This window comes from Rhinolophus sinicus, chromosome 5, assembly GCF_057876585.1.
Source record: "Rhinolophus sinicus isolate RSI-liver-muscle chromosome 5, RSI-T2T, whole genome shotgun sequence".
Taxonomy (NCBI): Eukaryota; Metazoa; Chordata; class Mammalia; order Chiroptera; family Rhinolophidae; genus Rhinolophus; species Rhinolophus sinicus.
The window spans coordinates 97,098,463-97,122,426 of NC_142505.1; the positions used below are offsets into that span (position 1 = coordinate 97,098,463).

At 45.6% G+C, this 23,964-nt stretch overlaps 1 long non-coding RNA gene across 1 annotated transcript in view; it reads left to right on the forward strand.

Annotated features, from left to right (window-relative positions):
* The window catches only part of LOC141567302 (uncharacterized), a 55,347-nt gene that overhangs the window by 22,722 nt on the left and 8,661 nt on the right, over positions 1–23,964 (forward strand). Inside the window, exons 2-3 of the long non-coding RNA XR_012489864.2 lie at positions 20,490–20,650; positions 21,365–21,480. This is a non-coding gene — a long non-coding RNA (uncharacterized LOC141567302). The remainder of the gene's footprint in view (positions 1–20,489; positions 20,651–21,364; positions 21,481–23,964) is intronic.

Consider the following 23,964-nt stretch of genomic DNA (forward strand, 5'->3'; position numbering starts at 1 on the left):
CTAGTTGTAAAGAGCACAGCTCAGCTCCAAGTCCAGTGGCCATTTTCATTCTTAGTTGCAGGGGGCACAGCCCACCATCCCATGTGGGAATTGAACCGGCGAGCTTGTTGTTGAGAGCTAGCGCTGTAACCAACTGAGCCATCTGGCCTCCCCTCCAGCAGCTCAGCGGCAGCTCGTTGTCTTCAATCTAGTTGTGGAGGGTGCAGCTTACTAGCCCATGTGGGAATCGAACCGGCAACCCTGTTGTCAAGAGCTCATGCTCCAATCAACTGCGCCATCTGGCCGCCCTGCCTCCATTTTTAGGTGAGCTATGTAGTTTGTTACACTGCCAATCACTCCATTTGTCTCATTTGCTCCTCAGGGGGATCTCTATGGAATGGATACACTATTATTATCGTCATTATTATCGTTATTACTACCATTTTTCAGATGAAGAAACTGAGGCTCAAATAAGTAAAGTGCTAGCCTGAGGTTGTCTAGCTATAGAAGGTGGAGTGGGATACGAACCCAGTTTTATGCGACTTCAGAAATTGAGATTTATGTCACTGTGCAGAGCTGTGATTCAGGTGGCAGGAACACAGAAATATCACCAAGCAAAAACATTCAACTGGGAGAATGAGTAAATACCCCAACCTCACCATGTTCTCTCTACTTCTTCCCATTGATCGCCTGGCAGTGCCAAACCCAACTGGAAGTCAGGGCCAGGAGCCCATTGACACATCCCTATGGGTTCTGGGGACACAAAGCAGAGTGGAGAAGAATGGAGATTGCCTCAGGAGGAGCAAATGAAGGCAAGCCAAAGCCAAGGGCATTTCAGGGGACAGGTAGTGATGATGGATAGGGGAAGCCGTTACGATAACGGTGAATTCGAGGTCCGGCCCTAATGGGGCTGCGCTAGCATCTCCGCTTCCTCCTCACTCTGTCTCCCAGGCATCCATGTTCAGCCACCTCTTCTACCAGACAAATCGTTAATTCCGTATCAGAGATTCCTCAAGAATGTAACATGGGGCTTGAGACCTTTTCTTGATGAGTTTCCAGGTGGACAAAAGGCTGAACTATGCAGGGTAGTACTTCCAGTTTTTTCAGAAGAGTGACAGCACGCATTAAACCCTATGTATAGAAAGTTATATCTTAAAACATCCTAGACAGGTCTGTCTGTTTTTCCTTTTTAACTGAAGTGTCATTGACATATAATATTATATTTGTTTCAGGTTTTCAACGTCATGATTCAATATTTGTATGCATGGCAAAATGATCGCCACAATAAGTCTAGTTACCATTTGTCACCATAGAAAGTTACAAAACATTTTTTTTCCTTGTGATGAGAACTTTTGAGATTTACTCTCTCAGCAACTTTCAAATATGCAGTACGATATTATTGACTATAGTCACCATGCTGTACATCCCCATGACTTCTTTATTTTAAAACTAGAAGTTTGTTTCTCTTGATCCTCTTCCCCTATTTTGCACACCTCCACACTCCTTCTGACAACCGCCAATCTGTTTTTAGTATCTGTGAGTTTTGTTTTGTGTTTTAGATTCCATATATAAGTGAAATCATATGGCATTTGTCTTTCCCTGTTTGACTTATTTCACTTAGCAAAATACCCTTGAGGCCCATTCATGTGTTGCAAATGTGAAGATTTCATTTTTTTTTAAATGACTGAGTGGTATTCCATTGTATTCATGTACAATATCTTCTTTATCCAATCATCCATTGATGTTTAAGTTGTTAGGTTGTTTCCACATCTTGACTATTATAAATAATGCTGCAATGAACATAGGGGTGTGTATATCTTTTCAAATTAGTGTTTTTGTTTTCTTCAGATAAATGCCCAGAAGAGGGATTACTGAATCCTATGGTGCATTTATTCCAAACATTTTGAGGAACCTCCATACTGTGTTTCCATAGTGGCTGCACCACTTTACATTCCCACTAACAGTGCACAAGGGTTCCTTTTTCTCTACATCCTCACCAACACTTGTCAGTCCTTATGATACTAGCCATTCTGACTAGTGTGTGGTGATATCTCATTGTAGTTTTGATGAATTGTGACGTTGAGCATGTTTTCATGAGCCTGTTGCCCATCTGTATGTCTTCTCTGGAAAAATGTCTATTCAGATTGTCTGCCCAATCCAATTTTTCAATTGGATTGCTTGTATTTTGTTATTGAGATGCAAGAGTTCTTTATATATTTTAATTACTAACCCCTTATTGAAAATATGATTTCCACATATTTTCTCCCATTCAGTAGGTTGACTTTTCATTTTATTGATGGTTTCCTTCGCTGTGCAAAAGCTTTTTTGTTTAATGTAGTCCCACGTATTTATTTGTGCCCTGGCCTGTGGAGTCAGATTCAAGAAATCATTGCTAAGACCAATGCCAAGGAGCTTACCACCTAGGTTTTCTTCTAGGATTTTTATGGTTTGGGTTCTTACATTCAAGTTTTTAACCCATTTTGAGTTCATTTTAAGGGTGTGGAATGCATTTCTGACTAATAGGATCTGAGGAGTCTGCTGTGGATGTTTGGACAATAGGTTCTTCTTGCTGCTAAAAAGAGTCACCTGGGAAGAAATAGTTCGCGCTTCTTTCACTGGACATTATCCTAGCGGCTTGTGACGCCTCGAACTGTGACAGCCAGGTAATAATGTATAGGAAGCCAGGTCTCATGCTGAGGATGGGAGAGTGCAAAGATGCTTTGGGATGCCATAATTCACTGAAGCACTGAATGAAGCAACCCAAGTCCTAGCCCACCTCTGGTCTTCTGTGAGACCATGCATTTATTGTCTGGTTCTTCTCCAGTAATAGCTCATTATGGACAAGGCCCCTCATTCAAGTTCTTCTAGGTAGTAAAAGGGAGGAGCAGAAGTTACACTTGAGCCGGTGGCTGAAGTTGCCTTTAGCTTGAAATAGCCTGCGTACCACAGAGGCACATCTTGGGGTGACTCGTTCTGAACCCTCACACAGCCAAAGTGTTTTTGAATGGAATTGGCGTGCAAGCTGAGACCTCTAAGCAGCCAGTGGTCTTCAGGCTCTGCCTATGACCTCCTTCTAAGGGAGCAGCCCATGCTTCTATTGTGTGGTTCAATCTTTTACCAGTTACAACAGACTGGATACGGACCCAAGCGCTGCCAATCTACAGGCTGCTTTGAAGAGACTTATCCAAACGGGAACAAACTTGCTTACTCTGATTCTCTCTTTTGGGAATATAAACTGGAAAAAAAAAGAGCAAATCAGGTAGTTGGTGGCAGGCCCAGAAGCTGAAATGTTCATGGAGAGAGGCCATGCTACTGGAGAGGATAAGAGGAAGCATAAGGAACATAAGAAAACAGAAGCAAGAATGAGGAAGCAAGAAGCTATGAGGTAAAGAAAATCAACAAGGGGAGAGGGAATAAGGAATTGGTGGTGGCAGCGGAAATAGTGGGAGAAGAGGCAGAGAATGCTGAGGTAAGTGTCACACTGCTGCTAAGGGACTGACCATCTCTTGTCCTCTGGGCAGAGATTCAGTCTCATTGTCATTTCTACTCTTCTCAAGAGGCCTCAGCAGCCCTGGGTCCAGTCAGATTGAAGTCCGGTCATGATTGAAGGTCTTCTTTTTTTTACGTCCACAACAAACACCGCCCATTACTTGAGGTAGCCCTAGGGTCTCTTTGTTCCTTGTAACCTAACACATCTACTTAAGGTTCCTTGTCTAGTTCTGGGAGCCCTATTGGCAAACCCCAGCACGTCCCAAGGAGAGAGACGAGGAAGGTAAAGAAGCCTGGTAACTGTCCCACAGAAGGCGTTTTCAAAGAAATGAGGAGGGTTTATCTAAAGCCGAGGTTCTCAAGTATGATCTCCAAGCAGCAGCAGTGGCAGTGACCACTTAAAGGTGTACATTTCTGGGCCCACCCCCGACCGACTAAATCTGAAACTGTGGGGGTGGGGCCCGGCAGTGGTGGTGTAGCAAGCTCCCCACATCTGCTGCATGCTAACGTCTGAGAGCCACTGGTGTAGAGAAGACCCAGAGACCCTGAGAGTGACAGTAGAACGAGAGCTAGACAAAACTGGGGAGACAGATTTCAGGGCAAGAGCAGGGAGACTTTGCAAGCAGTTAAGAGTGGTTTGAGAAGGGTTTGGGCCTGGTGGATAAGGAACTGCTTGTCCCAGTTGGTGGGTATTGTAGAGGGTTGTGAAGTCCACGGAGAGAGAGGACGAGCCTGAAAGGGGAAGTGTGAATTAGGAAGGCTCTGTAAATCAGGAACAATGATTGAGGACTGGCATCCTAGGTCCCTTGTTGCCATGGTGACAGTGGGGCTAGGGGTGGTAACAAGCTAGTTGTGTGTATAGGAGCCTCAAGTGGGGCTTCTCGCTGTTTGAAGCAGATCTATTAATACCATCCTGGTCTCGAAACAAATCCTAACATCTAGGACCAGGATCCCACTGTGGGATTTGCTTGTATCCCTATCTCTGGATTCTAGCCTGTCATTAAACTGTCTCACGCAAAGTCAGAGATTCCAATATGGGGTCAAACAGGTGGAGGCAATTTGACCACTCACCCAAGCCTCTTGGGGCAGGAAACTGCATCTAGAATAATGAACACTAATGTCAAACCGACATATTGGGGTTAGTAGGTAAGAGTGTTGGCTGTGGAGTCAGAAGGCCAGGTATGTAATTGTGTGACCTTGAGCAAGTTAATTCTCTCTGCCTTATTTATTTATTTATTTATTTATTTATTTATTTATTTATTTATTTATCTATCTATCTATCTATTTATCTATTTATTTATTTATTGTCTCTTACAATGAGGCTCATGCTAGTTGCTATCGTATAGGATTGTTTTAGGACTGAGATAATAGTACTGTGCCCAGGCCATGGTAAGCACTCAATATATTTAACTATTATCATTGTATCTCATCAAACTGCTAAGGTGCCTATGAGAACGGTGGGGTAGATTTTATCAACCCCATTTTACAGTTCCAGGAACTGAGTCCGAGGACGGTTAAGACCCAGACCCGCATCACGCTGCTTCTGTATTTGTGGTGGAATGGAGTTAGGACTTTTCCTGACTTCAAGTGGCCAAGAACAAAGGACAGATTCAGTATGTGAGTTCTGGAAAGAGACAAAGAATTTATTTTTTGAAAAAGCACTATATGCATGTGAAAAAAATTCTACCAAAAAAGCCGTGTGGTGAGAAATAATTTTTCCTGTCTCCTTAACCTGGTCTCCCGGTCCCTTTCTAGATTCTGGGCCTCCTTCAGGAGCCGTTTCATGTGTGTACAAGCCTAGTGTATGGAGATGCCTGGGCACTGCTTTGCAGGCCCCGTGCTGTTCCTGCCCCCTGCTCCAGGCCTGTGTGTGTGTGTGTGTGTGTGTGTGTACGTATGTGGACGGCGGGCAGGGCTGACTATGCGGACAGAAGTGGTGGTTTGGGATCTAAGATTGCCCTGGGAGAGAGGCCAGTAGGTCATAGGTGGCACCAATGACTGACAGGGCTGGGTGGCCACCTTTTGCCTCCCTCTGGGCTGGGGGCCCTGGTGTTCTTGACTTTTCAGGCTTTTGAGGAAGGCACAGGAAGGTGACATGGTGGTATGAATGCTGGCCCACTTCCCCTCACTCTGAGTCTGGCTTTTATTTCTTTCTTAAGGTGCTACCATTCCCCCTGCTCATCCCTGTCTGCCTGGGCAATGCTGATGGGGAACCCTGGGCCACCAGCTGCTAGATGGTCAGGCCTAGGGCACAGGACAGGGGTGGGATACAGATGATGGAAGCTCAGGTCACAGACCCAGGGTCGCCATCTCCTTGGCTCTACCTCTTTCTCCTGGGGCCTCTGCTCACCCAGCTTCTGGGGGAAATGTCAGACTCATTCAACTTTAGTAACCCTGCCCTTTTCCCAACTTAGAGGAACAATCGTCGTGTTTATTTTATTATTATTATTATTACTATTAGTTTTAACTTCTAGAAGCCATTCTCTGACAAATGCAGAATGGCCTTGGCTACCTGCCATTTTGGTCAGGAGCCAAGGGATGGGGCCAGCTGAGAATGCAGGTCCTTTCTGGGGTCTACTGGGGCCAGTAGGGAAAGGCTGCTGAGACGATGCCACCCCCTGCCAAAGCCAGTTTCCACAAGCGTTTAGGTATCAGGGCAGACTTCCATGCTTTCTGGTTGCTGGTTCTCGCCAGCCACAGCCTCCAGCTTCCCCTTTTCCTTGCCTGGAGTTTAGGAGGGTTCTGGACGAAGGCCTTGGTGTGTTGCCTCTCTGAGCCTCCCTCAGCAGGGGCCTGCCTCTCTGATACCGGGAACTATTTAAAAACATTCCTCAGTCAGCTCCTCGCGGGCCTATGCTGGCTCGAGTATGTCCAGTCATGGGGAACTCACCACTTCCTGAATCTCTCCATTTCATTCTTAGATGGTTCTAGAGAGAAGAGCAGAACTGGAATTTGTGGCAAGGCTGTTTGAATAGATAGCTGCTGTGCTCTTAACCTCAAATTCCTCTTTCACTTAAAAGTCCTGTGGGCTCTTGCTCTCAGGGTCTCTAGGTCTTTGAACATTTCTTTTAGGGCCGGGTTTCCAGTAGCCCATGTAGAACTTGGGTGGACTGGGCCCATTGTTAGTGGGAAGGAGTGTAAGTGTAGGAGAAATCCACCCATCCATCACAAGAGAGAATCAGGTAGGGGTGGACAAAGCGACTTCCAAGGTCCTGTCCTTATGCATTTGGGCTCCACGTTCTCTTATTCTGTGAAGAAGCCAGAGTCTGCGATTTTATCCTCAGAGCAAGGAAAACAAGTTGGTGAAGTTACAGTGTCCTGGGATGAGCCCAGCAGTTTTCTTCCCTTTCTCACTTTGTGTCTCTCCTTCCCCCCACAGTTTCCTGCCTGGGGCGGGTATAGCCAGCAGCCAGAGCTCCTGAGCCCTGTTATTTAAAATTCAGCTGTCACCATGGCAACCTGCATCCTGCTCCATTTCAACCAGAGATACAAAGAAGCAGTGAAAGGGAAAGTTTAATAAGATTTTTTTCATGAATCTTACTGACAGCGTCCATCTTTTTGGGAAATAGAAATGTTCCATTTTAGTGGCGTTATCAAAACACCATTCATTTTATGCCCTTTGGCTTCTGGAGTGTCAATGTCACTGCTGGCTTTCTAGAGCTTCCAACGTCACCCCTTCTCTATCTTCAGAATGGGTGAGGGGTCTTACCGGGCATTTGGGCTTTTTGAATGGGTTTGGGGTTGGGCTAACTCTAAAGCGTGTCCATGGCTTTATTCTCCCTTCCATTTTCCAGGCATCATATCAGAGTCACCTCAGAGTATTCCAAGCTGGGAGAGTCCTTCAAGGTCGCTTACTCTCCAGTGCCATTTTTGTTTCCCCCCACATTCTGAAAATGCTTTCTTGATCGCTCTCTGGGGTGCTTGGCCTCTCATCGTGTCCATCCATGTGAGTTAGGTAGATCCCAGAATTTTCCTTGACCCCAGCGACTGGCTCATGGATGAGCTTGGGGCCCAAAGGTACCAGTAGGGCAGTCCTGGGAATTTTGTCTGATCCTGCTGAGAGAAAGCCCCTCTATTTTTCTGCTGTGGGGATGAAAGCTTGGAGCTGCTATACACAAGGAACCTGCAAGGGGACCGACACAGTAGGAAGCAGAGCTGAAGGATGGAGAAGAGAAACCAGGCTCGGATGACACTGCGTACTATCCAGGATTGAGTTAATCATGAATCCATGGCTTTTTAGTTTTATATATATATATATATATATATATATATATATATATATATATATATATATATTATATATACTCCCTTTTGTTCCTTCAGGCCGTTTAAGCTGGCCCTGAAAACCAGTGACTTGGATGGTACATACTCCAAATCTTATTTTACAAACAGGACAAAGGAGAGCTCATGCAGGGAGGCACCACCCAAGGCCACACCGAGAGACGGCCCAGAAGGTCAGGTCTCCTGATGTCCTCACAGCCTGACAACCTGCTTCTCCTTGCCCTCAGGCAGATTTTCCTACCACACAGGAATGAGAGCCGAGCCTCTGGAAGCTGACTGTGAAAAAGCACGATTATGGTAAAGACACCCACCCAGCTGTCCCACCCCCAGGGCCATGGTGCGCATTTGGGGTGATATTCAAGGGAGATCTGCCTTGAAGATTTTTGTGTCTTTTACAGGCTAGGAGGGATGGCAAGACACAGCCAAAAATGCACTGATCACACAGTCAGTGCTTCATAGCCCTGAAGCCCCAAGAGGCAGTTTACCTGCTGTCTCTCCCTTGAGATGAGATTTGTTTTTCTAATTCTCTAAATAGATGTGATTCAGTCATTCAGCCAACACTGCTGATTTTATTCATTCCATTGAAAAGGATTAATTGAAGACCTCTTATGTGCCCTCAGTAATAAGTGTATTAGGGACACAGATTCAGGAGTCAGCGAGGCAGCCTCAGTGCCTTGTTCTCGTGGAACTTACACTTTATTGTGGGCATGAAAACGACCAGAGAAACATAGAATTAGGGACTGGGAAAGTCTTATGACGGGATCATGAGAGCAAATGATGAGGGCCCATCTTGTCTGCTGAGGTGAGGTAAGCTCTGAGCAGAAGGAGCAGGAGTTAGCGGAGGAAAGGGTGGGGACATTGGGCACAGCCTGTGCTAAGTGAGGGGGCAGGACTTTGAATTCATTGGTGCCAGTGTTTGTTGGGGCACCATATGCCAATGTTCTCCTCTTTGGCTGTTTTAGATTCTTCTGTTCCTGGCCCCGTCAGATTCTTGGAGCCCTATCAGTCCTCCAAGTCCCTGAGCCAGTTATATAATTTATTTTCAACCCAGGATCCTTGGGGCTGTAGCCTCACCTCTCTGCAGGTTCAAATCTAGTGCGGGCTAATGTCTAGGTGGTCGCATTTTTGTGTGTGAGGTTAAAAAATTTCCCATCATAACCAGACTGCCTTTCTAGAGAAGGATGCAGTTTGCCTCTCTATTCCTCCCTCCCTCAGGAGTCTCTTCTCTCCCCATTTCTCTTTCATTTTTGTCTGCAGATGGATGGATGCAGTAAAGTTTTCTGCCACTAGGGGGCAGGAGCACCAAGGCAAAGGACTAGGGCCCGGGAAGAAGGCAAATGAAGCCCGCAGGTAGCACGCAGATGACAGTCCGTCAGGGTTTGTGCTGAAGTGTGGGACAAGTCAAATTCCCAAGCCCACGCTCTGTGTATCTCGATTCGGATACACCAGGTGTACTAACAGTGATGATTTCGTTCTGCACACTGCTGATGGCTACAGATGCTGGTGCCAGAAGAGAACTTGTAAAAGGGGTTTTGAAAAAAAGGGGGGGGGGCAGGGATTTTGGTGGGGGCGGCGCCTATTTCCTGTAAAACAAAGGAATGGGGTCCTGGATTAGAATTTAACCTTTAAGAGTCCTTTAAAATGTACATAGGAGACAGAGTGCCCCACCCTGGTTCCCAGCTTGCTATGTGACCTTGCTCAAGAGCCGTAACCCCTCTGGGCCTTTTCAAAAGGATGAAAGATGCGAAAAGTCCCTTCTGATTCTAAGAATCCAAGTAGTGAAGATAGTTGAGACTGGAGAACTGTCTCCTTTGATACCTACTAGTGTGATTTCTATTTTGGGGGGCTCTTTCATATGAGGGAGTTTTGTTTTCCTGACTCATACCTCCTTTCATTTTAGCAGATGAATATATTCAACACAAAGGAATGAAGAGCTATGGGTGGTTTAGGCAAGTGGTGAGAAGAGATACTCTTGGCTCTTTCAAATTCCACCATGACAGTCAGAATCCTCTTTGCCTCTGATGGGATGAGACATTCGGATCTGATACGGGAGACTGATGGGGTCGATATATGCGAGAAGCAAATATCTCCCTGAAACTCTGCAAACCCTCCATTATCCTGGAATCTGGAGCCTTATTGAACTAGCTCATGAGGCTGCCAGCTGGAGAATAGCATGGAGCAGGGCTCCCCTGGGAATGAGCATGATCTCTAAGACCCCTTTCTCCCTTGTCTTTCTAGAATTAGAAGATTTATGGCCAGTCTTCTTCTAAGAGGGGCCCCCATGGGACTGGGTCCCTAAGGATCCATGTTCCTCTCTCCACTCCCCCTGCTGCCTCAGGCAGGGGGGAGATGGTGGGTGAGGCTCTCCCTCCATGTACTCTGCGTGAAACATCCCTGAGACCAAAAACTCTGAAACAAACCCAAACAAGCAACCACAAAAACCCTGTCTAAAAACCTCTTTCTCTGGCAGTCTCAGTTTCTCGGATGCACATTCCCAGACAACCGAGTCCCAAAATACAGAGTGGGAGGGGTCAGCAGAGGCTCTGCTCTGCTTGGGTTCTCCATCCTCTCAACAGCCTTCTGGGAGGCACTTCTGCCTTTGATGCTCCTTCCCATGTCACTGCCGCCTGATTCACAATAAATGTCTGCTTCCTGCTCACTTACACTATTCTCACTCCGAAAATATTATAAATACCTTCGGTCTCAACCAATATAGATTAGCACCGCCCTTTTTTCCCCTAAAAATTATTTTAATTTTGAGACACATTTTAATTTAAGATCATTTTTTTTTTTTTTTGGTGGGCGGCATCAGCATCACAATTTTTAAGGATTGCAGAATATTCCATTCTGACTGCTCCATGGTTTTAACCAGCAGCCGCGCCCCCCCCCCCCCCCCATCCTGCAGGTCACCTGGGTTTAACTTGTCACAGGTGGAATCAGCATTTTGGGGATCATCCTCTCTGGTGCTTTCATGCCACAGCGCAGGGAAATGGCTTCTACCTGATGGCGGACTAGGACCAGAATTCAGGTTTTCTGAGTCCCCAGCTGCTGTCAGAGTGGCCATGAAGAGATGAGGAAGGGACTATACACTCCTATGCTTGGATATTTACAGATTATTAAGAAAAATGTCCCCTTACCCATTTTTATATTCTCTTCCATATTTCTACAAGTTAAGTGTTCAAAGGACTGTCCCCAGCTGATGGCCTGTGTCCCCGAAGAGGCATGTCGAAGCCCTCTGTGCCCTCTCCCAGGTCTGCCCCCACTCTGTATCCCCCAGGATTGAATTTCCCAAGGGCAATCATCACACAGCCTGCCCCCCATCACAGGACGGCTAAATATAAACGGTGCAGTCTGCACACAAGCCTCCACGATCGTCTGCTCTTTTGTTTAGCTTGTTATCCTCCCAAATCAGACTGGTGAGGAGGCACGCGCAGTGTCCATGCTGCACAGGACCTCGTGCCCAACAAACACAGCTCTGCTGTGAGCGGATTCATTTCCCCTTCTGCAGTGGAGCAGGGCCTGCTTTTCAGATAAAGCCGACAATCCTCAGGCTTTGATTTCCAAAGCAAATCACTGTGAATCACATCAATATTGGGAACAGATGCAACAGCCTGGCGGAAGGCCGACTGCAGCCAGCCAACTAGGGACATGGCACCAGCGACAGGAGATGTGGTGTGGCCTGGAATGTGCCTCATTCTGTCTCCTCCTTCATCTTACCTGCCTTAGGGGAGGATGGGCAGTCGGGGGAAATGAGGCAGGCGGGGGATCTGGGGTTCTGGGCTGTATAGCCATCCTGGAATACAGCATGTGGAGATAGTGACCTGCAGAGGCCCATGTTTTGAGGTGGGAACTTCTCATCGATTAGTGATGTCTGATGTGGACCCAGGTTTGGTGGGTGATAGTAAGCACGCTGCATGTTAGCCATCTGTGATCTGGAGGAAACCCGTCTCAGTTTTGGGATTTCTTAGTACGTAGGGTGGAGCAGGGCCTCCAGAAAATTACAGGCTTAACTGAAGCCCCAAACTGTCATGTGGAAACAGCCATAGTGTTCAGGACGCCAAAGATGATTGGTTTTCCCAGAGATTCGAGGTCCATTATGAACCATGGATAGTAACAGAGGCAGGGAACAGGAAAGAACCTGTATTTGAAAGGGGCCTAGAGTTTGATCTCTATCATGAAAGGGCACTGACGATTTACATTACTAATCTGATGGATTTTTATCAGGCTTAATCTGAAGTGAATGCTTATCAGCCCTTCTTGAATTATGCTCTTCCCTCAGCTAAAAACACTGTTTTGCTTTTCCTTCCGTCCCTCTAGTCTCTCCTTAGTTTCTCTTGAGGTTTGTCCTCCTCTGCCATGAAATAGTATGGTTTCTCGAGACTCATTCTAGGCCCCCTTCTCCTCCCACCCTGTATTTTCTCCCTAGGTGATATCATCCTAGACAATTACTTTGATTCCCCCCTATATGGATTCACTTAACATTTTATATCCTGAGCCCTGCATATCCCCTGACCTCGATGGCTTATTTGATGTCTCCCCTTGGGTGTCTCAAAGGCACCTCAAACTCACCATGTTTGAAACTGAGCCTGTGATCTCCCATCGGTGCCCCACCAACCTGGATCTCCTCTCTTGTTTCTTATCTGGTTGAACAACAGCACCATCTAGTTAAATAAGCCAGAAATGTCACCCTGAGCATGTCCCCTCCCTCTCTCTCCCCATATCCAATACATCATCCAGCCCTGATGATTTCACCTCAAAAATATTTTTGAACCTGTCCACTTTTTCCTTTCACCACTACCATTGTAGTTCAAGCTACATTCATGTCTTGCTTGGGCTACAAATAGGCTAAAACCCCCTAATTCTTTTCTTTCCAGCCCCCAAGTAGTCAAAAAGGTCTTTGTCAAAGGGCACATTGGATTGTCCACTGCCCTCTTTCTACTCACAGTGCTTCTCCTCCAACACTGGCTTCTAGTTATGGTGATGCTTTGAGAGGGACAGTTAAAATTCCAACTTTCATATAGTGCTCTGGTTTTCTAAGCACTTTTGTTCAGAGCATCTCATTTAATTCTCAACTGGCTCTGTGAGTAGGTCACAATCATTCCGTTTAAGGGCTCTTAGCTATTTTCTGTGCAAACAGTCTCAGACGGATGAATTTGCTCTTCTAAGGTCATGCAGCTGGTTAGTGAGAGGGCCCCAGTCTTCTGGCTCCTCAGACAAATCTCATTGTCCCCGGCACACCCCTCCCTTGTCAAAAGAGGGCTTCGGATAAGCCAGGTGCTCTTTAAGGCCCATTCTAGCTTTAACAGCTTGTGGTTGTGTGGCTTGCAGGGACCAAGGAGTTGCAAAAACATTTCAAAGGGAACTTTACAGGCAAAGCAGAGATAAAAGGTTCCGAGTGGAAGTTGTCTTTCTCTTGAGTGGGTTTCAGTTCTAAAGTCCACAGATAACAAATCAATTCTCTCCCCCGCGTGACTGCTTCTCTGGCCTCTCAATGAGAAGGCTGAGAAGGGCTGAGGGGTTTTAATCCTGCTTGGGAAAAGATTGGACATGGGAGGAAAGACAACTTTCACTGTTTTGACAAAGAGGGTTGTGAAAAGTAAAACACAATCCACTGTGAATGAGCCCTTGTGACAACTTGGAATAAAAGCAGGGGAGCCATAGGAATGGAGAATTTGAAAGAAGAAAGAATCGAAGCAATGAAGGGCCAGTGGTTTCAGGTTCCCAAATGCGATACACACAATTTACAAGTCAATAACGTGTAAAGACAGTGACAAACATCCTGGTAGTTTCTCTGTCGGGAAGCACTGTTGCTCTGAGAATACTTAGCAGTTGTGCTGTCCTAGCCAGGGCATCTTGGAAGCCTCCCAAGGAAGTGATGTGTCTGCCTGTGTGGCTGGACCATGATGGATGGCAGGAGAGCAAAGGAGACAACTGGAGATGATTCTGGAGAAGTGGCCAAGGGACAGATGGCACAAGGTCTTGAAGGTTGCAAAAGGAGTTTGCACGTGATCGCAAGAGCAGTTGGGAGCCTGATGGAGTTACAAATATGGTTAAGACCTGGTCTGTGCTCTCAAGAAGCCATCAGCCTGGTGGGGGAGAGACAGATACGTAAGCAACTAGCTATAATACAATGTGATCTGGGTTATATGGAGGTGTACACACAGATGGGAAATGATAGGGTTTGGAGACTGGATGATTTGACGGATGAAATTTGACCCTGTCTCTCTCTTTTGTAGTTAACTACAAAAGTTTACAGCAGGAGAGAGACAGGGTCGAATTTCTGAGGATACAGACAAAATCTTGTCATGTGGCCCCACACGATCTGGTTGCTCTCGCTCTGCTTGGACTCTTCTGAGGCATTCTCTTTCTTGCTTTCTTCACTCCGAGCATCCTTACCTGTCTTTCTTTAGATCCCCAGATACCACACACTTTGTTCCTATTATGTGGCCTTGTGTTTGGGATGCTTTCCCTATGCCTCCTACCCCACCCATGTCTGCCTCACTACTTTTCTAATTTTTCAGGTCTCACCTTAAATATCCCTGGCTCCCCAGAAGACCCTGTGTTTCTCCTTCCTGGTGCTTAGGACAAGTGGAATTCTTTATTTGTACGATCAGTTGTTGGATGTCTGTTTCCTCTGATGCAGTAAGCACCGAGTGCCTGTTGAATGAATGGATTAGTGAATGAATGAATGAAAGACAGCTGGCCTGCCTGGGAGGACAGCAGCGCTGCTGTGAGAGGCAGTGGATGTGCGTTGTGGAGTTGGGGCTGAGCGAGGAGTAGTGGGCACGACCTGTCCCAGAACACAGCTATTTCCTCTCTGTTGGGTTTTTCTCTCTCAAGCACGTGTGAAATGAGCCACAACACGATGGGACTCTCTGAGAGGCCAATTTCACAGGATTATCAATGCCAATCCTTATCTCTTTAGGGAAAGCAATCATCCCAGGTGAATAAACTGTGCTCAGTCTCATCTCCGAGTTATAAGAAAACCCTTCGACCTTAAAATTGCTCAGGGCTGAAGAGCTTCTTTTGGGGCACGTCGCTGTGCGGGGTGATCAGTGTGTGGGAAGGCTGATGGCTGGGGCAGTGCTCAGGCGCAGCTGAGCTCTTCCTCTGTTAATTCCCTGTGTCCTGGGTGGATGGGCCCTTGTTGGCTGTAGGGTTTGTGTTCAAGAACCAGCAGGCCCAGTGTCCGTAAGCTTTCCTGTATGAGTCAGCTCTTGTCGGGTAATAGCTAATCCCCAAATTTCATAGCTTAAAATAATGATTATGACTTAATATCTCTCATGGTCCCTGTGGGCCAGGAATTCAGAGCACAGGGGATATGCCTTGTGTCTGTTCCCCATGTCCGGGCCTCAGCTGGGCTGGGCCGAAAGCTGGGTGCTGGAATCACCTAAAGCCTCACTCACTGACCAGTCTGGTGGCTGACGGCTGTTGTTGGCTGGAGGCCCAGATGGGTCTGTTGGCTGGGACACCCAAGTGTGTTTTCTCCATGCGCTGGGGCTTCCTCACAACATGGTGGCTGGATTCCAATGGCAAGTGTCTCCAAAGAGAGAGAGAGAGAGAGAGAGCCAGGGGGAAGCAGAAGCCGTTTTGGAACCTAGTTCTGGAAGCCCCCCAGGGTCACTTCTGCCACACTTTATTTGTTAGAAGAGAATCATTAAATCCTCCCCAGGTTCAAGGTAAAGGAAATTAGACTCCACGTGTTACAGGCATATTTTAAAACCACCACATTCCCTTAAAGAAAAGCCCAGAGAGGAGCGTGGACTAGAGATATGTGCTCAGACGTTAAAGAATGGCCTTATAGCAAACCTTTCAGTTCTGAAATCTTGTAGGCGTGTGTTTGGCCCCAGCTCCCGTCTCCCACGAGGGAGAGGCGCTGGCTTCTGAGCAGCGTCTCTACCCCACCTGGCAGATACTCTAGTCACTGGCCTGGAACACTGGGCAGAGTCTCAAACTGCAGTATCGATTTGTGGTATTTCGGGGCTACCAGAAGCGAAAACAAACAGATACACTCCTACGTCAATAGGGAAGAGTTATCTTTAAGGGAAGGTTCTTGGACTGAACTCGTTTCAATGTTAATTTTATTACTCAGGAGGGCATTTTGGAACTCCCTGTCATTATCAAACAATTAAACTGCAGTTCCTTATTAATTTTTACTGCCTTACTAGGGTAATTAGTAGCACATAATGTGAATTGCATCCCATTAATGAATAGATACTTGAATGTGAGTGGGAAGAGCCTTTTATTAGGGCTACCCAACAAGGCCCATGAAGGGAAAAAGGGGGGGCCCTTCCCAGAACAGCCTCCACGCACCTCCCGGAGTCTCGAGTTAACCCTGGCAATTCCCAACGTCAGACACAGAGTTACCCACCTTTCAGGAACGTGTGATGGTTCTGGCTCCCTCCTTGAACCCAAAATTGGTAGTCAGAAAATGGATAGTCCTTTTGGGACCAAGGCTTGGAAACCATCACCAGGCTACTGAGATTCCCGAAGTCCTAAAGGAAGGCTGCCACTTAAGGATTCATCTTTTAGGTTGGTTGAAAGTGCATAGTATTAAGCACCTCGCATGTGCCTGGAACTTTACTCGGCAGCATGAGCATCTTATGTACTCTCAACACCCCTTCAAGAGATGGCTGTTATTATTTCTATTTTATAGACGAGGAAAACTCCTCTCAGGCTTCCAAACATGAGATCATATAGTAAGCGACAGATCTCGACCCTAAGCCCAGGTCTGGCCGAGTCCAGAGTCTGAGTTCTCAACCACTGCGTCTTATTGCTTGTTTGGTCGGGGCTTCTCTTTATTCATACATATACTCAGCCCTGTCCTTCTGATTGGTTTAACCTTTTTCCTGTTTCTAGATTCTTGAACTAACAAACTAGAACCCCAGTATTGAACCCTTCATCTTATAAAAGATGTTATGTGACCCCTTCATCTTATAAATGAGGGAACTGAGGCCCAGGGGAGGAGCATGGGCCGTCTGAACCCGGGAGAGAGTAGTGAATCTTGTTCTCTGCACAGCCTAGATCAGTGGGAATCCTGGCTGCCAAAGGTTCTCCTCATTCCTGCTCTGTGTACATGGTCTCAAAGCCTAACAGAGAAGTAGAACTTTGGCTTTCCGGGTAGGCGTCTCACGGGTGGTGTCACCTGCTCTGAGAATCTACGTAGGCCACTTCCTCTGTATGGGAACCTGTAGCCACCTCTGTCTTGCCCACGTGCAACCCAAATGTCACCAGCCTGGAAATACAAATTCTGTTGGCACCAGGCCCCACGTGCCTGGCTGACAGCATTCGCCCCCTCTAAGTATTCCCTGGTGATTTCTGGGATTGCCAAGGCCTCACTCGAGTGTCCCCAGAGCCAGTCTGTCAGCTGCAGCGTCGGCATGCCCACCCCTCCTTTCTCCTCCCACCTGATCTAGTCCACTGCCTGGGAAGCCACCTGCTGAAGCCTCCCCAGTGCCCTTTTTGGGGTATCTTGGGGTGCTCCCAAAGCTTCCAGTTTCTCATGGGCAGAGCTTTGCTGGGTTTAGGTGGTGGCCCAGAGGAGGACCCCTTCCCAGCCTTATGCTCATTGTCACTGGGCTCCTGTGAACAGGGCCATGAGCCTCTGGCCATCATCCCTTGTCCGAAATATCACCAAGATTCTCAAAGATATGGTCCCATCAGTTTCGGGCCTTTACTCCCCCAACCATCACCTATTCCAGGAATAGATGGGAAGCAGATGTTACCCATTCCTTCCACCCTGTGCTATCTTCCTCTTCAAACTTTGCTGCACGCTTCTCACTCCTCTCTCCATCCTCAGTCACAGAACAAAGGTTCTCATTGATTCATTGAATATGCTTTCACTGAGCACTTGCTATGTGCCAGCCCTCTGCTATGTGCTGACTATACAGTTGTGACAGACATTGTTATATTTGCCAAACCCTCTTTGCTTCCTTCCTCATAGAACTTCATGTTTTAGGGTGGGTGGGTGGGGGGGAGGTGGGAGCAAGCGTTTGTCCGATTCCAGTGATGACTCAATGATTGTTCTAAATTGATCAGGATAACATCCACCCTCCACCCCCAATCTAGTGGGCACCCTAAACTGGATAAGGTGTAAGAGGAAGGACGGCTGAGTCTGGGGAAGAATTTGCTATCGTGATAAAAAGAGCAGACATGAAAGGGGACCTGGTAGTGCCTCCTTCTTTCCTGTTTTCCTGCCTTGAGTGGGAAGTTGATCACTGGAGCTTGAGAGCCTGGAGCCCTAAGCTTGGGTAAGAGGAGCCAACATGTGGATGGCAGAGCAGAGATACAGGCGCACCGGGTCCTGCTGACTTGGTGGAGCTGTCAGACCAACCTGAGGCTGTCTTCCTCTGGCTTTCTCATTAGAAAACAATCAATGCAGAGTGGTTCAAGCTACTCTTAACCTCTTTATCAGTCCTAACAGATACCAGTATGGTGAGTGATGGGACACAGTCCCTGCCCCCATGGAGCTTACATGCAATCAATGCATGGCAGACATCTGGGAAGGGAACAGAACAGAGTTGGAAGCTCAGGCAATGCCTGGTACCAACGCGACCATTCTCTTTTGCTTATCAGAGAGACGAACAGCATGTCTTTTATGCTGTGTCTTTCCCAGTATAATTAAATTCCATCTTATTTCCTTTTGCTTTTAACTTCTAATTTATCCGAGTAAATATGATCCAGGAAGAGCTGATCAAGGAAGCAGCTGCTCCTAGGAGCCTGGCCGGTCTGCAGGCTGTCGTCGGTTGTGAGTTCATTGAGAACACTCTGGATTGATAATGATTTCAGTTACACCAGAGGTAAAGTGTTTGGAGGAGTGGTGTTATTCAGAGTGCTCCGGCAGAGGCTAGAGGTTCTTTCCTTCTTTCCTTCTCTGCACAGGGAGAAGTAAGCTCTTTTTTTGGCTGTAAGGGTGCTAGGTTGGCCAGCCCTGGGAATGGTTGATTCAAATCTCAGGTATTCACTCACAGGTGGCAAGTTCTGGCAAAGGAGAAGTCATGGAGGGTGGTAGTTAAGAGTTCCAACTCTGAGATCCAGACTCTGCCTTTTTACATGCTATGTGACCTTGGGCAAGTTACTCAGCCTGGCTGAGCTGAGATTTCTTTATCAGGAAGAGGTGGATAATCACAGTAGATAAGCTGCTGTTGGCACTTAACAGGCCTTTCATGAATCTTCTGAGGAACATGATCACCAAGGGCTGGACCAATGAGGAAGTGAATTTGTGGAACGCATAGAAATGAAAACATCCTGAACTCCCGGGGGTGTAACATATGTAAAGGTACAGAGGTTAAGATCAAAGTGAAAACACAAAACAAAACCCAAAACGTGTTGGGGAGGAGTGTGTGTGGGGGGGGTGTTTCTCAGAGGTATGGGGAAGAGATGTGTCTGTCTGGTGATTCTTCATCCACTTGTACAGCATTGCAAAAATAGAGAGGACCTGTCCAATAATTTCTTACATTCTGATGAATCTGTATAGTAGAATATCATGTTACCATTAAAAATAAAGTAGAATAATATTGAAAACCTGAGAAGAGGTTCAAGATGGATGCAGATATGAAGTGTGAAGACTCTGGATTTATACTCTCAGAGTTGAAACCTGCTTCTAACACTCTCTAGCTGTGTGATGTTGGACCCATTACATGACTTCTGTGCATCTAGGGTTTTTCATTGGAAAAGAGGGGTTATAAATAATAATTACTTTATCGGTTTGTTGTAAGTAAGATAATGTTGGCACAACTCATAAGACAGTGATAAGCACATGGTAAGTGCCTTATCTATTGTCAAGTGAAAACTGAGGAGCTTTTCAGAAAAAAAAAACACAAAAAAAAAAAAACGAGGAAGGAAAGAAGAAAAATGTATCTATGCAATGAAAAAAAGATAGTTTAGAATTTATTTATTTATTGAACACTTATTTATTGAGAAACTCCTATGTGTCAGAGAGGGAGTCCTCATGAGACTTGCTGGGGGTGCCTTTAGAAAATGCAGATGGGGGCACATCCATCCCCAGAAATCTGGGTTCTGCAGAGGTGGCAGTAGGCCCAGCAGTCTTTGTTTTGTGTAGGCACCAGGAGATTCTTTTGCAAGTCTTGGGAGACTGTCCTTGGTGGTTGGAGAAGGATGAGGAGTGACTTTTAATTTTTTTTCTTGTGTTTTGTAGAGTTTCTGCACTAAGTAAGAATATTCTTTTATAATTAGAAAAATGTAAACATTTGATATTGAATATTCAGCAGCTAGGCCCCTCCATTCTGCCTTCCCCCATACCTCATGCAATCCTCGTTTCTACCTCAACAACAGAAGCACATCACCTAGACTGCAGATTAGGAAAGGCCTGCGGGAAGGGATGGTGAGGCTGTGACTCTCAGCTGCAGTATCACAAAGGGAAGGTGGAAAGTTTCTTGCCTAAATCACCTACTTTTGTTTGAATGTGCTTCAGAGCGGCCTCTGCTATGCAAAGGGACCTCTTTAAAGATGCATTTCGTTTCCTTTTTTTTTTTTCCTGCAAATTCTCTTGACCTTGGTATTTATCGGGTGGCTCTAGTTATTGGTGCAGTTTCCAGAGTCATTTGTATGGATACTGTGTAATGCGGAGGTAGGGGGAGAAATCTCTATAGTTATCTTGTGCTTGTATCAGGTAAATTTATATTTTATGGGTTTTGGTTAGATTGATTTCTGTGAAACACACTGAGGTGTTTGCACATATGAAAGTTCTCCTAACGCTGGTCTCTTGTTTGCATTTACAGGAAGAATAAAAAGAAGAAAAAGAAATTGTTCTCTCTGACAACAAACTCCGTCGTCCCTAAGAACGTGGTAGGGAAGGCGACAAGGACAGAGAATTAAAAGCAGGAAGATCAAAAATCAGGATGAGAAGATGCCAGTGAGGGCTGATCTGCAGGAATCATTTGTAGGTGTGGGCTGCAAATTTTCAAGTGCTGGGCAGGTCTCAAGAAAGAAACAGGTTAAGATAAACACAACTGCTATGCTTAAAGGTTTTAAAATCCCTCAGCTCTCTTATGAGTGGGCCCTGTGTTCCTGCTTTGAGTTTATTCCAGGGAACAACACCCATTTGGAGCAGATCTTAGTAATTACATAGATACATAGAAGGAGTATCGGCCAACTAGGTTATATAATTTGAAAACTATATCTTCCCCAACCCCAGACTAAATCAAACCAAACCAAACATGAATACCTAACTCCTTGTGTCAATTGGTTCTGATGCCTGAAATTATTTTAGTGTGGTCCTTTTGGTAAATGTAGGTATAGTAAGTATGCAGCATGCATAGCATTTATTCTTACTTTTGAGCCCATGGCAGACATCACTAATCAATTATTGTTTTCTGTATCGCTGAGGCCCAATGTCAGCCTGAATGTTCTCACTTATAGTCCGGGGCAGAACATTCTTTGGGGCTTGGTCTTAAGCATAGATAGGGTTGGTAGTTCACTTAACTAGCAGAAATTGTAAGACCTTCCCTACTCCATGGTACTTTCCCCATTAAGCAATCTGGATGAGTGAATTTCTCATCCTGATAGCCATCCCTGTTGGGTAAAGCACCGTTGTCAAATACAAAATATCTGCACTGCTATTCTTACTGCAATTCTCCCATTTTATCCTTGATAGGTGCCAATTATAAATTGTAACCCTCATGGTGAGCTGAGGTGTGACCTTAGAATCTTTCACAACAGAGTTCTCCTTGAATCTTCTACCAATGATGCATTCTGTATGGATCAGAAAAGGTATTTGTCATCCCTGGGTTTCTGAGGGTGAGGAGACAAGGCATCTGCCATCGAGCGCTGTTTGTAAATATTTTGTTAGTGTCAGCAGGCAATGCGAGAGTAAGGTGTAAGCTCTTCTGACTGGTATGTAAGAGTCTGGCCTCAGTTTCTATCTCTCGTCAACAGCCTATATCTGCTCAGATAAGCCTTCCCACTTGCGTCCAGACATCTTGTCTTTTTCCTTTTTTGGGTCCTCTGTTCACTATTTCCCCTACCTGGGACACCCTCCCTCCTGTCCATCCAATTCTTACCATTATTTAAGGCTTAACTTATGCTCCATCTCCTTTTGCTAAGTCTTTTCTAAATGCTAGTCATGATTTCTCTGTGGTTTAAATTCCCATGGCTTTACAATTCATTCAACTCACTTGGCATCAAACATCTTCCCCTGAAATATCTGTTCCCTTCTAATGTCTATGTGTTTGTATTTTTTAAACCACAAGACAGAAAAGATTTGCCAGCAGGGGCTGGGCCTTCATCTTCCTTTGTGTTGAGTGCCTGCCAGGGGGAGAAGATGAGGGAGTTGGGGGGTGGTGGAGGAGATGCTGATGGAGGGGAACCGCCCCACTTCATCTGCTCCAAGCTCTGGTGGAAGCCCCTCTCTGTTAATGGAAACAGAGAGGCCTTTTAAATATGATTCAAAACATAGACTAGGATGTCTGTGGGTTTTTCCAAGGGAAGCTCACGCAGTATTGGGAGATATTTAAAGAGGGGATTCAGTGAGTGCTATGAAGCAAACAGACAAACCCAGGTAATGCTGCATTAAAGTAAGTCTCACTCCCCTTTGATTGTTCCTGCCCTCGTAGGACGTTATGAAGACATCCAGTCTTCAAAATCACTTAATCTTCAGTCCCACCATTGCATTTAATCAAAGCAACCAGTTTCATTGTCACTCTGCGTGGCTCAGGATCAGGAGTCAGAGCAAGCAGAGCTTATTTTGTATATCTGAAATGTTTCTTCGTAAGTTAAAAAAAAAAAAAGCTCCAGTGCTACATAAAAATGATGTAAATTTCATTGTTTGAAGCACAGAGAAGATAAATAACAGAAATCAGATTTAATATTTGCTTTCTGAGCTTTTTGTGTGTGGGTATTTCCAAGTTACATAATGTTTTATTCAACACTACTTTCCTTAATTACAGTGTCAACATATTTGTATTTTTATTTTACTTAGGCAACAAATTCATAACAAATACACAAATTCATAATAATATTCAATGAAAAATTGGTGTGAGTTGCTGAGCAAAGTTTCAGTACACACCCCTCTATACTAGGGGTTCCCACTTCTGGCTGTACCCTGGAATCACCTGTAGAGCTTTTCTATTCCTATGCTCGGACCTCACTACTAGAGATACTGATAGTTTTTGGTCGGAATGCTGCCTGGGCATGGGTATTTTTTTTAAAGGTCCTCAGGAGATTCTAATGTGCAGTCAGGGTTGAGGACTGTTGTCCCACATGCACCTTTAACTACTTCTGCTGTGTCTTGCCTAGACCAGGACATTCCTGTGAGATCGGATGCCTACCCAGAAGAAGACTCCTTATTATCTTTGTAAAAAATGATCTTGAAATGATTCTCCCACAAGTCAAGACATACCATGTTGTTGCAGCCTTGGCAGTTGCAAACACTGTCTCACCGGTTCACCTCTGCTCTAAAACATGCACACGCTCCCCCAGCACAGATGCTCGTCTTTTAATTGCCGGGCAGGAGGGACAAAGAGCATGAAAAAACAAGCATCACTGAAGGGATCAGGATAGTAGCAGATTCCTTATCCTTAATAGAGTTTCTGCATTCGTTGTTTTCATTATTTAAATTCTAGCATTGAAGAAATATTCCGTGTGGAAACATTAGGACAGACTAATAAGTGAAAAGAAAAATACATGAGCATCTGTTTTCTATTTAATGAAGAATAACGAAATCAAGTCTAATCATCTTAATCCATAGCAGTGTTCAGTACAAACGTTACATTTTGGGTTGGAGACGATGAATGACTAGCAACAGATGCAGAGATGTTTGTCACTGTTGTATGCACTTGGAGACAGACGTGACTCTATGAACCAAGCCAAAAAAGCAAGGATGGTGTTCAAAATATCTAACAGCTGGCATGGCATGGGGACTGGTGTTGGCTGGGACACAGCTCTGGTCTGACCAAAAACTAGCCCTCCAAATAGATTTGATGTAGGGGTATTAAGATTCTCTGCTCTCACAAAGCTACCCCACCTGCCTGTCACATTCCTGGGACCCCACCACTCACCTGAGTAAATACTTAATGTTTTTGTGGAAGGTAAATTCAGATACCATTTTAAGGAGTGTGTGTGTGTGTGTGTGTGTGTGTGTGTGTGTGTGTGTGTATGCATGAGACCTTAATCTCTGAATAGCTTTCACCCTTAGTATTGATTACTATATAGCTTATAACATGAACAGATTTCCTATTGGAAAGGTTCCCTGATGGA